This window comes from Lacerta agilis, chromosome 4 (genome assembly GCF_009819535.1).
Source record: "Lacerta agilis isolate rLacAgi1 chromosome 4, rLacAgi1.pri, whole genome shotgun sequence".
NCBI lineage: Eukaryota > Metazoa > Chordata > Lepidosauria > Squamata > Lacertidae > Lacerta > Lacerta agilis.
Window position 1 is genome coordinate 89,404,971 of NC_046315.1, and position 8,470 is coordinate 89,413,440.

An 8,470-nucleotide genomic window follows, 5' to 3' on the forward strand; every position below is an offset into this window, starting at 1 on the left:
GATGGCCCCTCGCCTCACAAGGGAGCGCCGCCATATTGACTCCAGAGGGAGAAAAAGAGAACCCTGTCTCGATCGATCGATCGACACGTGTGTGTGTGTCTGTACTGCTGTGTGGGAAAAAGTGTTTCTTGTGAGTTTGTGTGAGAGAAACTTGAAGAAGTAGCTGTTTACTATGTGTGGTTTAAGCCTGTTTGCATTTGGGAAGAAGGGCCAAGGGATGCGTCACAAAACCATAGCTGTCAACTTGTCCCTTTTTTTAAAGGAAAATTCCCTTATTCTGAATAGGATTCCTCGCAAGAAATGGGAAAAGTTGACAGCTATGCACAAAACTGTAGAGTTGGAAGGGACCCTGAGGGTTTCCCAAATATGGGTCTCCAGCGGTTTCTGGACTACAGTTCCCACCATCCCCGGCCACTGATCCTGCTAGCTAGGGATGATGAGAGTTGTAGTACAGCCCTGAGATTGGAAAACCCTGATATTTTATTTTATTTTATTTTATTTTATTTTATTTTATTTTATTTTATTTTATTTTATTTTATTTTATTTTATTTTATTTTATTTTATTTTATTTTATTTTATTTTATTTTATTTTATTTTATTTATATACCGCCCTCTACCTGGAGGTCTCAGGGCGGTTCACAGAACAAAATCAAGATATAAAACCGCAAGATATATATATATAATCAAAATAAAAACAGCAACCCAATGACACACATACTCAAAAAAAAACCACATTTAGAAAGGGCATAGTCCATGTAGTCCAATGCCTTGCAATGCAGGAACCTTTCACCCAGGGTGGAGCTCGAACCCATGACCCTGAGGTTAGAAGGGTCTCACGCTCTGCCAACCGGGCGTTGTGTGGGTGCAGGGAGAGATGGGAGAGCATGGTGGCATTGGTGCGAGGCATGACAGGCTGCAAGGGTGCTTCAGCGTAATGTGGGGCTTGTCCTTGAGGAAATGAAGAAGTGGAAGATATTTGGGTGGGCCGCATATTAGGCCTTGCGGGGACCCGTTTGTATCTACGTTCAGAGTGAGCGGGTATTTCTAGGCAAATCTCCCTGAGAAGGGTTCGAATCCCCGCTTGGCAGCGCAGCTCGCTGGGTGATGTTGGGTCCTGCATTTGCTCTCCCCCTGGCCTACCTTGCAGGGTTGTTGTATAAGCAGAAGTACTGTATGCGTGCCACCTTAAGCTCCTTGGAGGAAAGGTGGGGAAGGAGTGTAAAAAATGAAATAAAATGGTAAATAAGTGTGAGGTGGGTGCTGAAAGTGGTTGTTATGGGATGATAAAGTGCGCTCCAATCCGAATGTGGGGAAAGTCTAGAAATGTGTGTCTCAAGGGGGGGTCTCAAGGGTGTGTCATGGGGTATTTTGTGAGGGTGGATACCAAATGTGAACGCCATGTTCGGAGGGTGTATATGCAAGTTCATCTTGACCATGTGCATATTTGTACTTAGGAATGATGTGCATAGTTTGAGGCTGCCAAGGAAACAAATATTTGTACCTGTGCGACTCCAGGATTGTGTGGATATGAGTTATCTTGAGAAGAATACGAAGGATAGGGGTTGTGTGTGTTCTTATGAAGATTTACACGAGCACATTCTTGCAATGTCTGACTATGTTTATGTCTGTATTTCCTGAAAGGTTAAAGAGTAAGATTAATTATGGTATATATTAGATGCAACAGAAATTTATTCATTTACGTGTACTTATGGGTTAGTAGAGCTACCTGAATGGGAAATATCTATCTATCTATCTATCTATCTATCTATCTATCTATCTATCTATCTATCTATCATCTATCTATCTACACACACTCCCCCTCTCTTGTGCAAGTTAATATTCCTGCAAGTTAATATTTGTGTTTGTGTAGCTACTTGCATGAGTAAACTTTTTTACGTAGACTAAATGTGTACATACGGGATAATTTCCTTCATATTTGTGCCTTTGCGTTTCTGGATTTATTTGAATCTTTGTGTTTTTATTAGAGTATATGGCACATATATGCATGCTGTGGTTGCAGGGGCATATTTTCAAACCTTTAGCACCTTCCAGGACAAGAGAGCATGGTGTCCTTCAAATACCATGATGCTATGCAGACCAAGACGTTTCTATAACCTTGCTTAACCTGTTTAATTCCCCATGCTCTCTGCTTTCAACTACAGCCATACCGTGGGTTACAGACGCTTCAGGTTGCGCGTTTTCAGGTTGCGCACCGGAACAGGTTACTCCTGGGTTCCAGCGCTCACACATGCGCAAAGCGCTAAATTGCACTTTGCGCATGCGCAGAAGTGCCGAATCGCGACCCGCGCATGCGCAGATGTGGCACTGCGGGTTGCAATCACTGCGGGTTGCAAACGCGCCTCCCATACGGATCACGTTTGCAACCCGAGCGTCCACTGCATTATGAGTAAAGCCTGGTCTGTACAGTGGTGCCTCGCAAGACAAAATTAATTTGTTCTGCGAGTTGTTTCGTATTGCGAAAAATTCGTCTTGCGAAGCACGACCATAGGAATGCATAGGAATTTAATTCCCATAGGAATGCATTGAAATTTTCGTCTTGCGAAGCACGACCATAGAAAAATTCGTCTTGCGAGTCACCCTTTTGTTAGCGAATGCCTTTCGTCTAGCGAGTTTTTCGTTGTGCGAGGCATTCGTCTTGCGAGGTACCACTGTATATTATTTTGATCACACCGTAACAGCCTCCATAGAGTATTTTATCCAGTCTACTGCCATAGCAGGTAGTACCATCTCCAGCTTAATTCTTCCCACTACTTAATTCTTCTACACAGCTCAACTACCACAAGACTGGGCCAGATTGGCATGGACACTTCCCATGCCATAAGGAAGAACCATGTGAAAAGTGGCACTGCACTTCACAATGACAGCAGGAGCAAGACATTATATAGATTACCGGTATATTTGATGAGCCACTGCATGATTATGGTGATGGAGATGATGCTGGCACAGCTATAGATGCAAAGCAAGGCAATTGCTTGTTCCAAAAAAATACTGCCCGTGAAGCAGTGATCTGATAGTAAACACTTTTCTCCTGCCCCCGCCCCCCAAAAAGTGTGATAATTAAATTCACATTAAGAGGATTGTTTATTTTGGTGACAAAATCACACAGAGGTTGGGCACAATAGGTTACAGTATTAGGTGTGGAAAAGCACACACTACCAATTGTGTATAATGGAATGAATCATGAAATAAGCAGAGCAAGTTAAACTGAGAAAGAGGGAGATTGGCTGTTTTAAATTTGAAGTGCGATGCCAGATATTTTTAACCCTAATCATCTTTCGGTGCCAGTATACAAAAGTCCTCCTTCAGCCTAAGGTCAGCCTGGAGGTTGAGTATAATTGAAAGCCCCTCTAGTCAGTTAGAAGCTCTATCTTATAGACACAGAGTCAAAAAGATGCTTAAAGAAAATGTTCTTGTCTAAATACTTGTGCATGTTTTACCATTAAATTACATCTTCCACATCTGCTAGATCCAGTACCTGGAAAGTAGAAAAGGAAATCAGTTTGGACATAAGGAGGCAAAGTAGCTGGAGGTGGCAATTTAATCAACCGAGGATATATTTCAATGTTGTTGTTTTTTTTTCTTGCCTCCTAAGCATTAGCACTTTAAATTCATTATGTCTGTCTGACAGATATATGCAGCCTTAAGGATCTAAAAATGAAATCCAAGTAGCATAGCCTGCTAGAGGACATATATTAAAGTTAAGAGATTAAAACCATTGCAAACAGAATGGAACAGCTCATTCCTTATAAGCATGAGTATTTTGCAGATGTTAAATACAGTCTGCTCTAATTGTTTTTTAAAAAATAGCTCTACTCAAGAGCCAAAGTTTCCCAACTTCTAATATTGATGAAGTGGATATTAGAAAGACAATATTAGCGGTCATTCAGTCTCAAGAAGAAACAGCATTACACAAGAGTCTTTATCCTATCCATAATTTAATAAGGAGGGTGTAGCTGCTTCTTGCTACATGCTTTAAAGACTTGGGAGTCATTCCTGAATTCTCTGTAAGGCCAATAACAAAAAAGAAAGAAAAGGAAAAAGCTAAATGAAAAAGTGGGTCTCTGTCTAACTGGGACAATTAAAGACTTCTGTGCCATTACAGCCATTTAGCAATGTTAATGATCTGTAATATTAATATGTCATCCTCGAAAATGAGGAAGTGTCATCCTAATTAAAATGTATTAAAGCAACCATTAGGAAGTCATCTAAAGCAGTTGTAAAAGATACCGGGGAGGATAAGGATACTCATTACACCCAAATCTCTCTTCCCCTTACAATTTCAGCATAGGAAGTTTTGGTTCCAGGCAACCTGCTCTTTACTTCAGCTTCAGACATGTGAAAAATAGAGCTTCCTAGCAAAGCAGTGGCATATATTTCATGGGCTTTATCAGCCGCTTTTATCAGTAACTGTAGTTTAACACTTCCTGTACAGAAAAGCTGCATTAGGTAACAGTTTAGCATATCTCTTTAAATTCCTCAGGGTGGGGGGGGGGAAGAGGGAGAGAAAAGGTACAATCTAGTGAAATGCACATGTGTCCAGACAGACTCTCAGAAGATTAGGGTCATCTTTTCAAATCACATTTCAAAACCACATTGAAATGTACCTTTTGATATATTTCTTAAACCAGCGATACTGTAATGTTTAAACATAAATCCAACTTGCCTATCATCTGATGGCTGATAATCTCTTAATTCTCCACACTGCCAGTTTGAATTCCCTGTTAAAGATGCACAGCCCCGATGAAATAGTGTCAGGCCCAGAGGAGATAACAACATGGGAAAATGTGGTATCAGGCACCGAATGAAGTAGTAAAAGTGACCTAAAAACCATATTAGATGGTGTCTCGTGTTTAATATTTAAGGCTGGCTCCTGCCCAGATCTTACAATTAAAAATAACCAGCTTCATTGTGGGTGATTGTTAGAGGAATAGCTCCTCAAAGTGAAATTACCATTGGCAGGGATGTGGCTGAACCTGAACTATATAACTATATTATCTGAAGCCCTTCAAATTGTAGTTCATAGCTATTAAAATTAATGTATCCACTTCATCCCCACACTTCTTTTTTGTAAAGTATTTACAGGAGATATCCACCACAAAACCTCAAACATCTGGCCCTTTTTTGTGCAGAACATTTTGGGGTGAGTGTGTGATTGTTTCTCTGCTTGTGTGTATCCCCCAAGCTGACTCTCATCATTCTGGCCTTTTGTGAATAGCTCTCCCAATTATACTGTTATTTTATTTGTGAATTATTTGATGGCGGGAGGGATGATACTTCATGGCAATCTTAACGGAAAGTATGTGTTTCTTAGTAATATTTGCACTGAAATAAAAATAAAAAAAACCTGTGGATTCATCTTAATTTCAGGGCTAACACCATTGAACTGCATTAGGTCCAGATGCGAACGACTCTGGGGTTGCGGCGCTCATCTCGCTTTAGTGGCTGAGGGAGCTGGTGTATAGCTTCCGGGTCATGTGGCCAGCATGACTAAGCCACTTCTGGCGAACCAGAGCAGCGCATGGAAACACTGTTTACCTTCCCACCGGAGTGGTACCTATTTATCTACTTGCACTTTGACGTGCTTTCGAACTGCTAGGTTGGCAGGAGCAGGGACCAAGCAATGGGAGCTCACCCCGTCGCAGGGATTCGAACTGCCGAACGTCTGGTCGACAAGCCCTAGGCTCTGTGGTTTAACTCACAGCGCCACCCATGTCCCATTCAACTGCTTACTCAAGGCCTATTCACACCAATAGTGCTTGTATTACTGTCACAAGGCTTGGTTCAGGCATTATATGCTAAAGAATTAAAATAGAGCAATAATGTATGTTTGCCTGTGGCTGCAATACTAAATACACCAATTAGGAAATAAGCCCTATTGAACACAGTGTAACTTATTTCTGAGCAAACATACATAGGAGTACACTCCATAGCTCACAATTTGCACATACTATTTTAAATTAAGTTTGAAATCGAATGTCAGCTGATTTAGCACAAAGCCTCTTAGAGACACTCAGCTCAGTTATTAATGCAAAATGGCACCGTGTTTCGTAACTGTATATTTTTTGGGGAAATAGATTTATTCCTTTCTCTATCCTTCAGCCTAACTTTTCCCTTTCAGCAAATGGTAAATAGGCACCCACCCCTCCTGAAAAGCATTGTCTGTCTTCTTTCTTTATTATAAATATAACTGCTTAATTGTGGCATGATAACTGTGTTGTGTGGTACCTAAGAGTGCAAGCTACGAAGTCCCAGATTCAAATTTCACTTCAGCCATAAACTCAGTATTATGTCATAAACAAACCACTTGCACCCTCATCTTGAAATATGTAGATAATATGAACCTACCTAACAGGGATGTGGTACAAAAACAGCAGCTGTGTGAGAGACGCCCTCTGTTTGCTGGCAGGTGCTGAAGGACTAAACTGGTTGAGGTGTCTGATAGCCTGCAAGCTGCCTGTTGGTCACTGCCTATCACTTTAGAGGATAAAAATGTTTAAATTGCCCTCCTGGGTGAAAAAAATAAAACAGAATGTAACAAAATGTAAATAAGATGCAAATATCATACAAAATAAGATGCCAGTTTACAATATAAACCAGATGATAACCAAGCAACACTTCCAAGAAATATGCAGAGATTCAACAAACTGGACTAGAGTCAACAATATGATACTGTGATGCTGCCAATTACGGTTACTTTAAACATTTCAGAGACTCCAGTTGCAATCCTGTTCACATTATCTGGAGGTTAGCTGCACTGATTATGGTAGAACTTAATTGCAGGTAAACACAGTATTGTGCTGTTAGATTGCAATCCCAACCGTGTTTTTTTTTGGGATTAAGCCAAGTGCCACTGGACACATTAGGTCTTTACTTTTGAGTAAAGATGTATAGGATTGCACTGTTAAGAAAGAAATAGAAGCTATTGTAGCCAGTACTGGCTAAGTCAGTGTTTTTCAACCACTGTTCCGCGGCACACTAGTGTGCCGCGAGATGTTGCCTAGTGTGCCGTGGAGACGGTTGGGATTTCCCCCCCTACTTGGGTGCAGATGTCGCGGTATGGCCGTTACGGTGGAGGTGAGTGGCGCGGGTGGAGAAGAGACCGCAGCGACGCCTCTCTTTGGCTCTTTTCGAGGCCCCGCTTAGCTAAATTCGCGGCGCCTAGGAGGGGACTCCCCTCGGGGTAACGGCGGGCGGGGCTTGTGGCTGGACCTGGCGGGGTTTGTTTTCCCTCCCTTCGGCGCTACTGACGCTGCGCGGGCAAAATGGAGGCGGCGCCAAAGATGGCGGCGCCCAGGGCTGCTTCGCTCGCCTTCGGCAGCGATGAGATGGGCGGGCTGGTCGAGGGAAGAAGCCGCGAGGGCGGCACCGCGGCCGTGCGTTTGGCGGAGCCGTCGGCAGAGGGAGGGCGGTGCGAGGGCGGAGAAGCGGCGCCGGAGGGCGTGAAGGGCAGTTACCGCTGCTTGCTCTTCCTCTGCCGGCTGCCTGCTCATTGGCGCGCTTTCCAGGAGCCTCTAATAAAGGGAGCGGCGGCCTTCCCCTTTCTCCTTCTACACGCGCCTGCTTAAACTTTTGTGCCCCGAAGTATGTGAAGTGCGCTTCCTATGCGGGTTTTTTTAAATTAATTGCTTTGAGTATCTCGGCTATAACATCCAATTAGATTGACAGAAAAACTAGGCGAAATCTTTTGCGTTGATACAGGGTGTCGGTATAATAGTATTATTTTCCTCCTTGCCGTCGCTTTGACGTGGGCCCTTCCCCGCCCCCTCCATAAGCTGCCAGCATGGATGCTGGAAACTTGCGTTTATGATGGTTGCAGCCCTCCTTTTGCGGTTCAGTGGGAGTGCAGTTTGGCAAGTGAAGTGAACATAGCCTGAAATTGGCTTAAGACTATTAAGGACGTGTATTTTCTTGGAATTTTCCATAAAAAAAATCTTTTTCTTTTGTGGGCGCTGGACTGTGTCCTGGGTATGGGGGGTGGGTTTTTTGACATCATCTTCCGACTTCCTTCCCGCCCGAGCACAGTGTGCGCAGCAGCGGAGAGAAGAATTTCTGTTTACTTACTATTTCATAATAAAGTAATTATAAAATACTTTATTTGTGTTTATTTGATTCCTATTAAAGAGAATTACTTTATATATAGTCAATATAGGCACAGAGTTAATTTTTTTAACATTTTCTAATGGTGGTGTGCCTCGTGATTTTTTTCATGAAACAAGTGTGCCTTTGCCCAAAAAAGGTTGAAAAACACTGGGCTAAGTGTCCTCAATATTATGGCAGCTTGAAACGGATTAAGAGGAGAATTTATGAGGATAATAATGGATCATCGTCATTACCACAAACAAAAACATCCTAGCGGTTCAGAGCAATTTAGCAATGAAATAAACCACCTCGGAAGACTGATACAAGATTTCAAGAAAATGTTTGCCGGACATCTGCTGTAGAAGCTTTG